Source organism: Trachinotus anak, unplaced genomic scaffold (genome assembly GCF_046630095.1).
Source record: "Trachinotus anak isolate AG129_WGS33_773 ecotype Australia unplaced genomic scaffold, CSIRO_AGI_Tana_v1 ptg000016l, whole genome shotgun sequence".
NCBI lineage: Eukaryota > Metazoa > Chordata > Actinopteri > Carangiformes > Carangidae > Trachinotus > Trachinotus anak.
Genome location: NW_027273867.1, coordinates 7,906,095 through 7,922,013, shown reverse-complemented (window position 1 = coordinate 7,922,013; position 15,919 = coordinate 7,906,095).

The window sequence follows — 15,919 nt, the reverse complement described above, 5'->3', positions numbered from 1 at the left end:
TTTGAAGCTTTAGAGCCTAAAGTCACATTGGAATCAACATTTTAAAAAATCATAACCAGGCAAAAATATGGTCTTTTAGGCATTTTCAAGATATGGATGCTGAATGTGAAAGATAACTATAACTCATTACATTTATTAAAGTTATTACATTTAGTTTCTCTCACTGAGTAGCATATTTATATGGCATGTCTTCTTTAAAAAAAACAACCAAAACTGTGCAGGGCTGTAGTTAAGCTTTATGTCCCGTCATTGCTCTTTCTATTTTTCACTGTTCTGTTTCACAGATAATTGATTTGAAAAAGAAAAATATATCAAAATTATTTTTTATAAAGATTTAATTTAAATGAAGAATGCCACTGAACATTTAGCTACTGTATACTGAGCACACACTGAGGACGTGGGGAGTTAGAGACGATGATGAGGGCGGCCAGGACCAGGGGCGTGTCTACAGGTGGGCTGGGGTGCCCAGCCAGAGGAATCATCTGCCCATCCAATGAAAACTCTGAAAAAAATCTATTTTTTGAGTGTTAATAGTTAATTTTGTCATTGTTCATCATTGTCTGTGTGCACAGCTGGAGGTGTCCTGTTAAAAGTTTTACAGGCCTCTCTTTTACTATTGCGGTCTATGGAAAAATGCTTTTTGGGCCGCAGGGGGATTTTTAAGATAAGATAAGATTATATTACTTTATTTAGAACGATAAATAATAACAATATAATAATGTACTAAATATATAGATACAACAACAACAACAGTAGCTGATGCATGAGGTTGTCATGGTGGTGAGTTGTCTGTTTCTGGTGTGTGTGTGGTTACTGAGCACAGTGTTTGTTGTAAAGTCTGACAGCAGCTGGAAGGAAAGACCTGCGGTATCTCTCCTTCACACACCGTGGGTGCAGCAGCCTGTCACTGAAGGAGCTGCTCAGTGCTGTCAGTGTCCTGCATGGGGTGGGAGGTGTTCTCCAACAGGGATGATAGCTTCGCCGCCATTCTCCTGTCGCCCACTACCTCCACTGAGTCCAAGGGGCATCCCAGGACAGAGCTGGCCTTCCTGATCAGCCTGTTCAGTCTCCTCCTGGCAGCAGTGGAGATGCTGCTGCCCCAGCAGACCACACCGTAAAAGATGGCTGATGCCACCACAGAGTCGTAAAAGGTCTTCAGGAGTGCCCCCTGCAGTGCCATGAGCTGTTCCCTGGTGTAAACAATGGAGCCATGGCTGCACGCCGGGTCTCCAGACACAGACGTAAACAGAGAAAAAGAAAACAATCGAGACAAAGAAATATGTGAAACTGGAAGAAGTCAGCTTCTCATATTTGATCAAAAAAACACACTTCTTTGGCTGTGGCAAGTTCAGGAAACATCCTCATCCACCTTCTGCTCTGAATGCCATAGAAATGTTCCTGAAAATAAAAAGAGAATTTCTGGTTGAAATGTACACGATAACAGTCTATGTATGCTGCTTATACACACAAAAATAAATAAATAAACCACAAAGTAACCACCATCACTATTTCACACAATGGCTGCAATGCAAACTCACATATCCCTTTTTTGAATATGGGTCCTTCAAAGATGGGAAGAGTCACACAATCCTGAGGGAATGAGACTCCTCTGTTGCTTTACTTACAGCTCTCCTGCAAAAGAAGTATTGTTTGTGATAAGATTCTTCAACCCCATACAAATGAGAATCTTATGTTGTTAACATCAAGCCTCTTACCTTTTTCACACATGTGAGCTACAATGATGTTCACCATTAATCACCTGGTGGAATCTTTCAAACTCCCAGTATCTTCATATTCTTTAGTCACAGTCATCCTGCTGGCTAGGATGTGAGAATCTGCGCCACTGTCTACATTTGGTATAAAATAAAAAACATCAATGTACAACAAATACATCATTTTTTAACCCAAACAACTAGTCCAATCTATTGATCATACAAATGATAAATTACAATACTTTTTCAATTCCTTCATTTGTTGGGCCTGAGGTCTGGTAAACTAAAGAGCAAGATGTATAAGAATGAAAGTAATAAAATGACATTTCTTGCATGGGCGCTGTCCATGAAAGCTTGGATAGTCTGACATCCAGGATCACTTGTGTCACTGCTTAAAGTTGAGACGTAGAATGAATCTGTTAGACTGGGGAAGCAAGGCCCTTCACCGTCTTGCTGCTGCACAGTCAAATCTGAGGATCACAGATAACAAAATCAGGATACAGGGCACATACAATCAAAACCAACCACCACAAAAATACCATATATGCTAGGATGCCACTGAGGGCCAACAAATGTCACATTTTCATTCCAATCATTCACCTCAGCCGGTGATTTTACGAGCAAGTTCCTGCAAACTTCTGGAGGGACTGCTAATCAGTGAAATCATTTGATGCAGTCTTTAGTGAGAATGAAAGCCTGCAGACCCATCCAAGACACATGCTGTCTCATCACTTATGTATACTGACAACAATTCAACATTTTCTCCTGTCAAGCATTAGAAATTTTATGATAACTTATGATAACTATGTGCTTGATACTCTGACACTCTCATGGGGTCAGCTGTGATCACACAACAGTATACATTTGGTAACAGTGTAAATTCAGGTTGGGAAAATAACCTTTCTTCAGTCTGTGCTCTTCTAACATCTACAGTACTGCTATGGAGAAATAAAACTAACTTCAACTGTAGTTTGCATTTTAAAATATTTTATGTGTTGTTTGTGTTTAAGGGTCATTGACAAATAAAGCTTTTAAAAATGTTTTTTTTAAATGAATATTATGCATATTTTTGAAATTAGAATAATGTGTTTCAACAAGCCTTATTTGTGTTACAACATTTCAAAGTTTTAAATTCATTTTTTGACAGTATTTTTAACTTCACCACCTGAAAAATGTCAGGTGGCGCAACCAAATTTATATACTTTCCTTCTGTTTATTCTAAGTGAAATTTCTGGCAAGTATACCTGAGTGTGTCTATAGTGGCTAACACATTGTTATTTTGTGGTTAAGTTTTTTGTTAACTATAATTTAAGATTCTTGCATTTCAGTGGCCAGGTATTTAATATTTTTAATATCCAATTTTACATTTAAAGACAGAACAACCTGTATATAAATATACAAATGAATCTATTTAATACAATAGCTATATACCTCATAGTTTCCAACCATTTGTTCACTTTAACCTATTATTTATTGGTTTAAACAAATATTTTACCTGGTCGCACCACCTGACGATTCAGTTGTGTCACCTGACTTTTGCAGCTAATTTCGCCTTTAGCCTTTGATAGCAAGTCCATACATATAGTTTTTTAATAAAATGAAGAGTCTTATAATAAAATAACACCTGACATGAAAAGTGTACCAGCCCAACTATGAGTTGAAAGTATCAATAGTTATCAATATTTGAGAGAGCTCTACAAACCTTTTCACTCATCAATAAAGATCACTTGGGGACCTCTGGCTGATGGAATATCGTGTTTGATGTTGTAATTTTTCACGTCAGAATAAAAGATGCATGTATACAGTTGCACCACCCTGACATTTGACAATACACAAATTCCCAGACAAAAGTTTGTGAATTATCTTAACACCTTTAAAACTATTAATATTTGTGAATTGAGTTTATTTGAAAGGTCTCAAACATGAAATCATGCCACAGTATTTATTTTGAATTTATTATTATTAGAATATCATATTTAATACTTTTCTCAGGCTGTTCATTAACTTGGACGGTTGCGCCACCTGACATTTTGGTGGTTTGAGATGCCAAAATATAAAATATATACATTATTATAATGTACTGAAAACATGTTCAAACTACAGCAGTTTTATGGAATAAAATGATGCATGTCATGAATTAATTAAAATTTTTTTAAAGGAAAGTAATACACTCGGACACAAAAATATGCATGTCATGTCAATGACCCTTAAGCAGAAGCTCTACCTGGTGAAACTATATTTTATAAAATCACTCATGATGAAAGATTTTTATGCGTCAGCAGAATGTAGCAAAACTTTAATTTACCCCAAAATCACAACTTGCCTCCAAAAAAATCATATGGATATGTTATATTTCATTATACCATTTACTATAAACAGACTTACCAGGAGGTGTGAGTGTCACAAATCCTGTCAGGTCTGAGCAGCACAGCTGTGTTCTTGTGTAATTCTGCTAGTTGAGGGTCTGAAATTCACATGATACATACAATTTATTGTGGAGAGATTATTTTTAATCATATTTTTTAATATATTTTTTATTCTGGTAGCGCAGAATATCAGACAAATATTAGCACTGTTTCTTTCACAGTTAAGATACAAATCTCTCATAAACATCCACAAAACAACACACAGAACAAAACAGAAAGTTATTATCAACTTACCATCATCAGTGAGATGATACAACACACTTCTCTGGCTGTGGCAAGTTCAGGAAACACATCCTCATCCACCTCTACGCTCGTCATTCTCTGGCATGAGGAACTTGTGCTGCACTGAAGCATAAAAATCAAAACTTCATTCACAAGATTTTCATCACTTCCCCTTTAATGACTTCGTACTAAACATACTTAACTTACCTGCACTGATAAAATATGAGAAGCTGACTTCTTCCAGTTTCACATATTTCTTTGTCTCTCCATGTTTCACCTTCATCAACATCTTGACCACTGAAGGATAAACAACATTTACCAAGAATAAAAGCAGCACTTGAACTGTCAGTGTAACAAGTGTCTTTATGGGAGCTGTTCATAGCGTATTAATCCATTCACATGTTCACGCCTTGTGTTAGCATGACTTCATCCTCCACCTCCACTGTTTGCTTGTTAGCTAGGCTAGGTTTAGCGACTGAGGCAAGTGTCCCCAACACTTACTTGATGAACTGTCTCTCCAACACTGGAGACAATGTGGTGTTGCTGGCTGAGATGTTGTCTTCACCAGGACTGCAGGACAGTTTTTGTGGCGGGACCTTGTCGACCTCCCTCCTCTGCAGGTCCGCCTGAAAGCAAACAAGTGATGTTCAGTCAATGTGTGGACAGAAACAGAAACACTGTGAGCTAACGTCGACTCATTCAAAATACACACAAAAACAATCAATGATTACAGCGTTAATTCCACAAATCATGAAGTAAAATGTGCGAAGCCATCGAGTGACTTCTACAGTTTAGGTCCGAGCATTAAAATATACAAATATATGACAGTGAAAGATGAACCTCCACCCAAATATGACTCCGTCAAAGAGGATCTCTGAACACCAGCTGGAGGAGAAATGACAGAAGAAACTCCAAAATCTAACTCTCACACACATTTTTGTCTAACTCCAGAAATTTGCTGTGTATGTTGTGATCATATATGTTTTTTGGAGTTTTTTACGTATATGTTAACAATATAAAATTATCTGTGCAAGTAATTAAAACATTATATGTAAAAAGCTATATTTGTTAATATGTATATTTTCTTATTAATTTCTATTTAATTTTAATGTCTATATTCCCATTGTGGTGGTCTATTGGACCCATATAGACTAATATGAATCTATGGATACAGACTGTGTGTATATATACTACAGACATTCACTTTTAATACACGACAATGCACAATCATTGTATAATGGAGATAATTTGGCAAGAGCAGAAAAGTAAACAACGTACAGCCACTAACTTTTACCTTAGGAGATGTAGGTTTTATTTCATCTTGGTCCTGCCCTCTCTCTCTCAGTGAAATTACCACCCGGCCAGCCTCGGTGTGAGTCTCCGGTTGATCCCGTGCGTCCTGAGCGCACAGGTGGTCCGTGGACTCTCCTGACTCCATATGAAGAAAAAACTGTGCTGACTTCCCTTCATGTGGTGGGTGAATGAAAGACACATTTACCTCAGTTAACGAATGGAGGCATCTTTAGATACTGACGTGACAGCACCGCCCAACTGTTTCATCCATATCATCAACAACACAGGCTGTACCGTCGGCTTGTGAGGAGGCAGCGCTGATGTTTCCTACAGGTAACACCTTAATTCACACTTTATTTGGGGAAATTGATATGGATGATAATAATTCAATTCAATTCAATTCAATTTTATTTGTATAGCGCCAAATCATAATATACATTATCTCAAGGCACTTTACAGGGTAAGGTCAAGACCTTACTTTGTTACAGAGAAAAACCCAACAGTTCCCACAACGAGCAAGCGCTTGGCGACAGGGGGGAGGAAAAACTCCCTTTTAACAGGAAGAAACCTCCAACAGAACCGGGCTCAGGGTGGGCGGCCGTCTGCCTCGACCGGTTGGGTTTAGGGGAAGATAGAAAGAGGGGGAGGGGGAGGAGAGGGGAGAGAAGAGAGAGAGACCAGGAACAGCTGTGTCGGTAATGGCGTTATTAATAATAAAGACAGGTAATAGTAATAGTAAAGATGAGTAGTGGTGGATCTGGATCCTGCTGTTCCCGAGGCAGAGATACCTGCAGAATGAGGACAGAGAGAGGGAGAGAGAGGAGAAGCACAAAACTACGGGAGAGAAAAAAAAAAAAACAAAGTTAATGGCATGAAGTCATTGAGAGAGAGCGGGGGAGAGAGACAGAAATAGGGAGAGAGCGCCCAGTGAATCATGGGAATCCCCCAGCAGTTTAGCTCTATAGCAGCATAGCTAAGGGATGGGTCAGGACATACCCGAGCCAGCCCTAACTATAAGCTTTACTAAACAGGACAGTTTTAAGCCTGATCTTAAAGGTAGAGAGGGTGTCTGCCTCCCGAACCCACACTGGGAGCTGGTTCCACAGGAGAGGAGCCTGATAGCTGAAGGCTCTGCCCCCCATTCTACTCTTACTAACTCTGGGAACCACAAGTTGACCTGCATTTAGAGAGCGAAGTGTCCTATTGGGAAAATAGGGAACTATAAGCTCTCCAAGGTACGATGGTGCTTGACCATTAATGGCTTTGTAGGTGAGGAGGAGGATTTTAAATTCGATTCTGGATTTTACAGGGAGCCAATGCAGAGAGGCTAACACAGGAGAGACGTGATCTCGTTTCCTAGTTCCTGTCAGTACTCGTGCTGCCGCATTCTGGATCAATTGGAGGCTTTTTACTGAATTTTTGGGACATCCTGACAATAAAGAGTTACAGTAGTCCAGTCTTGAGGTAACAAATGCATGAACTAGTTTTTCAGCATCCTTTAGACATAGAATGGGTCTGATTTTAGCAATATTGCGCAGGTGGAAGAAGGCTGTCCTAGAGACTTGCTTTATATGTGAAGTAAAGGACAAGTCCTGGTCAAAAATGACACCAAGGTTTCTGACTGTAGCACTGGAGGCCAAGGTGATGTCATCCAGAGTCAGTATATTATCACATAGTGTATCTCTGAGGTGTTTTGGGCCAATTACAATAACTTCAGTTTTGTCTGAATTTAAGAGTAAGAAATTACTGGTCATCCAGATTTTTATGTCCTTAAGACACACCTGAAGCTTGGCTACCTGGTTTGTCTCACCTGGCTTCATGGATAAGTACAGCTGGGTGTCATCTGCGTAACAATGGAAATTCATCTGGTGCCTCCTAATAATGTTTCCCAGAGGAAGCATATATAGACTGAAGAGCATTGGTCCTAGCACAGAACCTTGTGGAACTCCATGACTGACTTCTGTGATGATAGAGGAGTCATTGTTAACATGAACAAACTGGAGTCTATCTGACAGATATGACTTAAACCAGCTTAGTGCGGTTCCTTTGATGCCGACCATATGTTCTAGTCTCTGTAATAAAATCTTATGATCGATGGTGTCAAATGCGGCACTAAGATCTAGTAGGACAAGTATAGAGACAAGTCCATTGTCTGAGGCTATGAGGAGATCATTGGTAACCTTAACCAGAGCTGTTTCTGTGCTATGATGGACTCTAAAACCTGACTGAAAGTCTTCAAACAAACCATTCCTGTGCAAGTAATCACATAACTGGCTTGCAACGACCCTCTCAAGGATTTTGGAGATAAAGGGGAGGTTGGATATAGGTCTATAATTGGCTAAAACGTCAGGATCAAGAGTAGGCTTTTTAAGTAGAGGTTTAATTACTGCAACTTTAAAAGCCTGCGGTACATAACCAGTTGATAAAGATAAGTTAATCAGACTTAATATAGAGGTGTCAAGTAAAGGAAAAACCTCTTTGAACAACCTTGTTGGAACGGGGTCTAGAAGACAGGATGATGGTTTAGATAAATAAACTGTTGAAGTGAGCTCAGGGAGATGTACAGGAGAGAAACAGTCAAAATATAAGCCAGTTACAGTTGACTCTGAGGCTGCTGAACTGGACAATACATCTGAACCAGCTGTGGGGAGGAGATGGTGAATTTTTTCTCTAACAGAGACAATTTTATCTGTAAAGAAGCTCATGAAGTCATTACAACTGAGGGCTAATAATACTATTAATAATAATAGTACATATAATAAAGATATAATTTCAATTTAATTAAAAAAATAATTCCACTTATTTAAAACAAAAAAAAAAACTAGATTTGTACTTGATTGTCGTGTTTAATTAATTAATGATGAGTTGTGGAGCGTCTGTGTGCGCATGCGCGCCTCTGTTTGTGCACGCATGCGTGAATGTGTGTGTGAGAGAGACGTAATTGCCTTTGTGACGTAGATATGGAAGGAAATGCCTTTGATCCACGTCATGACGTCATATAGTGGAAAGTCTCCATGGTAAACTGGCTTTTAAAATCTGCATTTTCATTTTCACTCCAGACAAGTGACTTCAAGCACACACTCTGAAAGAACAGTGAAAATTCAAACACTGCTGAACATTTACAGTAAGTTTGTAACAAAGCGAAGCTACAGCAGCGTAGTGACACAAGAATTGTCTGCGATGGACCGATCCGGATCCCAGATGGACAACCCAACCGTCATCACACCCGAGGCTCTTTTGCCCGTAGTCAACAAATATTTTGAACGATTCTCTGCAGTACAGTGGAACATGTTAGCTGAAGGGATTCCCGACTCAGCCACAACTGCTATGCTGGCTGACTTGTGTACAGAAGTGGTACAGACACTCTGTACAATCATTTTGAGAATGATCAAACCCATGATTGAGGAGTTTTCACAGGAAGGAAACTCAGGCTGATTTAACCACATCTCTGCAGAACCTCAACACAAAAGTGGGAGACTCTCTCTCTGGTAGCTTTGCTGTCGCTCTTCATGTCCCACAGGAGAAATGTGAGAGTGCTGAACAGCTGACAGCACTAGTGGAGAGGGAAGTTACAGAAAAAGTCAACTCCATTGTGTCTGTGGCCATCAGCAGCCCTGTCTGGCCTTCACAGCCTGCTGTTTTTGTCAGTGGCTCCATGTCCAACATTACGTCTCTTGCTCAAATGGTGTCTCATGCTGCCAAATGTCTGACAAGATATTTGAAGAACCTGAAATTCCAGTGCCTGGGAGAGTGCTGGCATCCAGAAATCATCGAGTCTGCCCCACACAAAAGCTCAGAGTCCACATCAGAGATCCTTGAAATAGAGGAACCAGAGAAATGTGAAACACCTCTGAGCATAAAGTCCAAGATCTCTGTCCCCTTAGCAACGAAAGCTGTGACTGACATTTTCATGAAATGGTCCAGCGAGACACCAGACGTGACAGAAGAAGATTCTTCCCTGTCTGTCATGTCTCTGGATGTTCTGGATGTTCAGGAGGCAGCATCTGATATCGTCAAAGTTATACTGGAGGATCTGCATTATGACAACTTTGAATATGTTGCTGGATGCAGCGAGAAAAGCAGCTCACCGACACCTCATTTTAATATGAGTTTAATTTTTAACAAGGTGAGAGAGTTCTTTGCTGCACAGGCCAGACCTTCAGACAGAACCACTGATGCCAACCAAAAATATCGCAAACACAGCTTTTCCAGGTTTGCCCAGGAACAGTTTGACAAAATGATGGCAGAGCTGAAGAGCAAGTTGAAGACACAAGACTCAGAGTTCCTGGTGAGTCTCAAGAAGAGCTCAGTGTCCCCTCAGCCGAGACTCACCGAAGACGAATACCTGCTACCAGGAGCTGTTCAAGAGTCTCCAGTGACTACACCTGAAGCTCCCAGTCCAACCAGCATGACGAGCGAGATCGGCCTGGAGACAAAGAAGTCCACAGTTAGTCTGGAGACCTTAAAAACTGATGTGGACAGCTTGTTTGACAAGCTTCTCCAGCCGGAGGATTCTACAGGACATGCCAGCAAAACACCAGAGAACATGGAGGCCAGTGACAAGATCAACAAGTTTTCAAAGGAACTGATCGACAAAGTGTACGGGCATCTGATGGCTGGTCGGACGTATCAGGTTCCCACATTTTCAATGGACAGATTATTTTCTAACTCTGTCATCTCTGAACTCAAGAGGAAGGTGGGCACCATTCGGTTAAAGTTTTCTCCTGAAGTTCTTTACGCCATGACAGAGGACGCTGTGGCAAAGTTCCTGCAGAAGTTGCAACTCTGGTTGGACAAAGAGCCTTCAGAGACAACTAGTTACAGTGAGGAAGTGTCTGGTGCACTCAGTGACATCCAAGAGGTTATCTCAAACATGCTGTCCACACCAGAAACAAATGACACCATCGCGCCAGAGTCCCCTGAAGTCAGCGACAAGCAGGCTACACCTTATTCAGGTCAGACACCACCTCCATGTGAAGCTGCAGTATCTGAATCCTTCAATGATGAAGGTGTGAATGTCAGGGACCATGTCGATAGTCGTGACTTGGCACCGCGAGAATCTCCTGAGAAATATTCTGAGCCTCCACCAGTTTCTCACCCCAGTCCTGAAGGATGTCAACCCAGTCAGGTGCCAACCCCTGAGGAGCCAGGTAAGGGGCTCTTAGCAGGGTCATCTGATAGCTCCTCTTCTATAACAGACGAGATGACCAACGACCTCATGACTGCTCTTCTCCTGAGGCTCATCACAAAAGTCCCGAGCACAACTGCAGGATCCCCACAGGCGGTAGACATCAACGCCATCACCAAGCGTCTGACAGATGTGGCGCACGATCAGATCAATATACGCAACTCTGATTTCAGAAAGACCAAGGACAAGATGAAGAAAATCAACAAGGCCATGACTAAGGATCTTCACAAGGAGTTTGTCTGCCCAGAGCAACTACTGGAGGCTGCAACAGCATCAGATGATCCATCTTTTGACGATGCTCTTGTGAAGTATCTTGAAATCCATGTGAATGCCCTCCCCAGTCCACCCAAGAAGAAGAAGTCCAAGGTCGCCAGGTTCTTCACAGCTATGGGGAAAGCTCTGACCAAGCCCTTCAGGTGGTGCATCAAGGGCAACCGTGATGACTAAATCATCACCATCACCCCACCCTCCTCCCCCTCCACACCTGCCCCCGCCCCCACCCCCGCCTCCACCCCTTCATCCCCGCCCCCTTCCCCAATACGGCATTCATCTTGAAGGAAACCACAATCAGGTTCTCAAATCCTCACACTCGCCCTCCACCTCACCTGACTTGTAGTAGGTCAGATGAGATGGAGGGTAGTCGAGAACCTAGAGAACTGCTTTCCTTCAAGATGAATGCCACCAACAGACCTTTCTCACAGCAGACATTTTGACACATGATGCAGTTGATACACCTTGATGGAGGCACTCTTGTGGTTTCCAAGTCAAAATGTCTGCTGTGAGAAACGTCCAGGCCAGCACGGTGGCTCAGTTAACCACTGAACCACCGTGCTGGTGTGGGTTTACTCCGGGTGCTCCGGTTCCTCCCACATTTTACATTCAAAAAAATAAAAATTATAACTACAATTTCATTTTAGTTGTGTTTTTCTCTTTAAAGGTAGACATATTAAAGTCAGTCTAAAAAAGACAGACTAAAAATGAATAATAAAAAAATTACTGTATCGATGCATGAAGTGCGTGTTTAATGTTCACATCATTACAATAAGATGAGCTTCACAGTTGAAGAGGTGTGGAATTACAAAGAAGACATGAAGTGCATTTGCTTCTGCTGAAACCTAAACACACAAGGGAAAAAAGTGCAGTAGGTCTCTCTTCTCTGTCTGTGCCTAAAAAGGCTTAAGTGTGACTGCACTGTTTGCTTTATTGTGTTGTGCAACTAAATGTTACACTACACAACAAAATGAATGTAAATCTGCTTGTCACAGACCCTGTGCTCTTAAATTTGCCTCCATCACCGTCTAAAACATTCACAAAGCTGGTTCATAAAATGTCAGCAAACTGAGAAGCTTCAGAGAATCGTTTCACACAGTTATAATTATAATGAAAAGATGATGTCGGCTAAACATCAGAGTTCCAGGTGGGATATTTTTATGAGAACATAATTAATGAGAGAAAGAAAAAAAAAGGCTACCAAAAGTGTTTTAGGTCAGCCTCTGTTTTAATATGTTAATTGTTCAGTAGAGAATAGTGTTGTGAAAATGTAACTGTTGTGCAGTCAATCATGAACTGCCATGACAGTTTAACAATTGGGAAGTCTTACAATACAAATGACAAAATAAATGTGTATATTTCAACATACTGTATCTCTATGTATTGCATAATCTGAGGAAAATGCATGAAGTGCAAACATAAAAACATTGTTCACTGTACATAAATCTGATCAGATTTAAAAAAAAATCTCTGTATACTGGATTGTATTATCATGAGGTAGACTGTTGACTTTAAACATCTAATTAACATGCACATGAGAGTCCAATACCAAACAAAAAACATCGACATATTAAATAATACAACTCTGACAACTCTCAACATAAAAACATAAATCACACCCGCAGGACATTTTGTCATCACACCATTTGAAATGGCTATGATATATTTGAATGTTTGGCTATAATGGAAGCACAAATATCTTTGATGTGAGTGGACACTGAAGGGCCCGCTTCAATATTTGACAGTGAGATTAAGCACTGAGAATTATTTTGCTTTTCAAAAAAATCACAAAATCAATGTATCTTGATGTGTGTAGAAGAAAACTGGCCTTTGTTTGTTTATTCACTTTTCACACTAACTTGTTGTCGTCCTGACGTCACGAGCAGTAACCTAGCAACCATGTACACAGTGGTGACGTCACTCAGAGAAAAAAAAACTTTTCTGAGCTTTGAAAAACTTTTATGTGGCCAGGTCACAAGAGAGGACCAGACACAAAGAAATACTTTTCGTGGGTTCTTTTATTCCCCGACTGTACTCAGCCAGAACACACACTGTAAAAAATGCCCGTAGAAATTACGGTAAAAAACTGTCAAATAGCAACATTAAAATACCGTAAAATCAAAAATAGTATATCACTGTAGTAAATACATTGAATTACCGTAAATCAAGAAACAGTAAATAACTTTAAATTTTACGGTCTTACTAAGTAGAAAATACGGAATTTTACTGTGAATGTTATAAAAAGTTTGCAAAATTCATGGTAAAATACCGTAATGTCACAAGCGTGTAATTACCGTAAAATTGACGGTATCATTCAGGCTGAATTACAGATTTTGCTGGTGTTTACATTTAAGTTTATGATACAAAACCATTAAATCATACCATCATTTCTATAGGAAGTAGAATGTTAAAAAGTATGGTATATTTAGCTCAGAGGGGAGGGGTAGTGTGTGGGGGGGCGCTTTTTTCAAAATGTTCTCCTCGTCTTTCAAATCGTAGACCCTAGCTTTAACGGAGGCTAGAAATGTTGTATTTCAGTTCACCACCGTTTCTTCGCGCCCACAGGAGCAGTGTTTGTTGTTGTTCCATGTCAATACAGCTTTATTGAATTGAGGAGAGAGACAGAGAGAGAAACAGACAGACAGACAGACAGACAGAGAGACAGAGAGAAGACCGCGGAGTTAACAGAAGCTACAATCAGTTCACCGCCATTTCTTCGCGCCCACAGGAGCAGAGTCTCTTCTTCAGGGGAGCACGTTCGATTACCGTTAGCTAGCTAACGTTGCTAATGCTAGAAAAATGTTTAGCTGTAACTTCTGTAGCAAGTCGGTTAAGACTTTGAGGGATTATGTACTTCATTGCAAACTCCATAGAAATGAACCACGTTGTTTATTTAAGTGCACTGGCGCCGGTTGCAAGCAGACATTTTGCAGATATGGAGCTTTAAGGCGCATTTTTACCGGAGGCATAGTGCATCTGCTCCTACTCCCATTACTGTGGGGACGGCTGTTCATGATTTTAAATGCGCAATGGCGATGTGTGAGCGCCAGTGTCACATCCTCATTTACCGCGCACATGTCACGGAAACACAGAGACCTTACAGATATCAGTATCAGTGACTTCAGAGAGTCTGCTTCACAATCATCTGTTTAAACTGAGTCAGATAACTTTGGCGCTCAAGTGAATGAGACAAGTACAGGAACAGGTAAAGATGAGGGTGATATGGATATATCAGAGGATTATAGTGATGTTTTTCTCAGAAATGTCTCTTTATTCTACTTGAAATTGCAGGGTGAGTTTTTACTACCTGCTTCGACCATACAGAACATTGTTGAGGAGATACAAAACATACATGAGTTGGGTCAGACATATAGTTTGAGTAAACTTACGGCCCTGCTAAAAAATGACACATCATTAACAGATGAGGATATCACCAGAGTTTGTGAGTCTGTCAGGGGATCTGATCTGTTCTCTGCATGTCACACAGGGCCAATGAGGACAGCATACTCAAGAACTCAGACTTTCAAAAAAAAGTTCAACTATGTGGAGCCAAAGAAAATGTTTTTAGGAAGAGATGAGAACAGAATAGATAGGTTTGCCTACTATGTGCCTGTGAGAGAGACTTTGAAATGCCTGTTAGAGTCTGACCTGTGGCAGAAATCAGGGGAGCATTCAGCTGAGTCTCCCACAGATCTTCTAAGTGACATTAGTGATGGTCAGATATTCAAATCCAATGCGTTTTTTGCTCAGAATCCATCATGTCTCAAGCTAGTACTGTACCAAGATGCCTTTGAAGTCGATAACCCTTTAGGTTCTGCAAAGACAAGACATAAGGTATTAGCTGTCTATGCATCTGTTGCTAACCTGCCACTTCATGTACAGTCAAACACAGACCACGTTACTTGTTCTACTGTGCAGAGAGAAAGATTTCAAAGCATTTGGGCATGCTAAAGTAGTAACTCTGAGTTACTAGCAGACTTGAAGGAGTTGGAGGAGAATGGGATTGTACTATCAGATGAAACAGTTAAAGGAACCTTGTATTGCATTGGTGGAGATAATTTGGGCTCGCATTGCATTGGTGGCTTTACTGAAAATTTCAGTCGCTCAAAGTATTTTTGTAGGTACTGCCTAATAACCCGATCTCAATTTCAAGGTGACGATCCTAATCTGTGTGGACCAGAGCGCACCGCTGAGAATTACAACGCAGCTGTCGAGCGCCTCCAGACTGAAGACACCCCAGATGTGGAAGGAGTGAAGTGCAAGTCAGTAGTTCACAGTTTGAAATACTTTAATGTCTGTCAGCCAGGTTTGCCACCTTGCCTTGGTCATGACATCTTTGAAGGTGTTTTGTCATATGATGTAGCACTGTATCTGAAGTATTTCATCAAGAAAAAGGCATGGTTCACCTACTCCTCTCTGAATCGGCGTATTAAACAGTTCAAATACGGTCAAATTTGGTCCCTTGATCAGAGTATGGACAATGCGCTTTGAAAGTAAGCACAGTTATTTCAAGAGATGTGCAAGAAATTTGAAGAATTTCAAAAACCTCTGCCTTACACTCTCTGAAAGACACCAGATTTTCCAGTCGTATCTTTCAGCAGGACCAATGGGTCAAGCTGTCTTACAAGTCAAAGATGGTACTCCATTTTATTCAGCACTCTATAGTAAAGCCATTCAAGATGCAGCGAGACCATTTGACTTCACAGAGACCAACACAAAGGTCACATTAGAAATGCTGTATAAAGGAACGTCATACAAGAAAGGACAATTCCTCGTCACAGGGAGCATGGACGCCGTGGAGTTTGGTG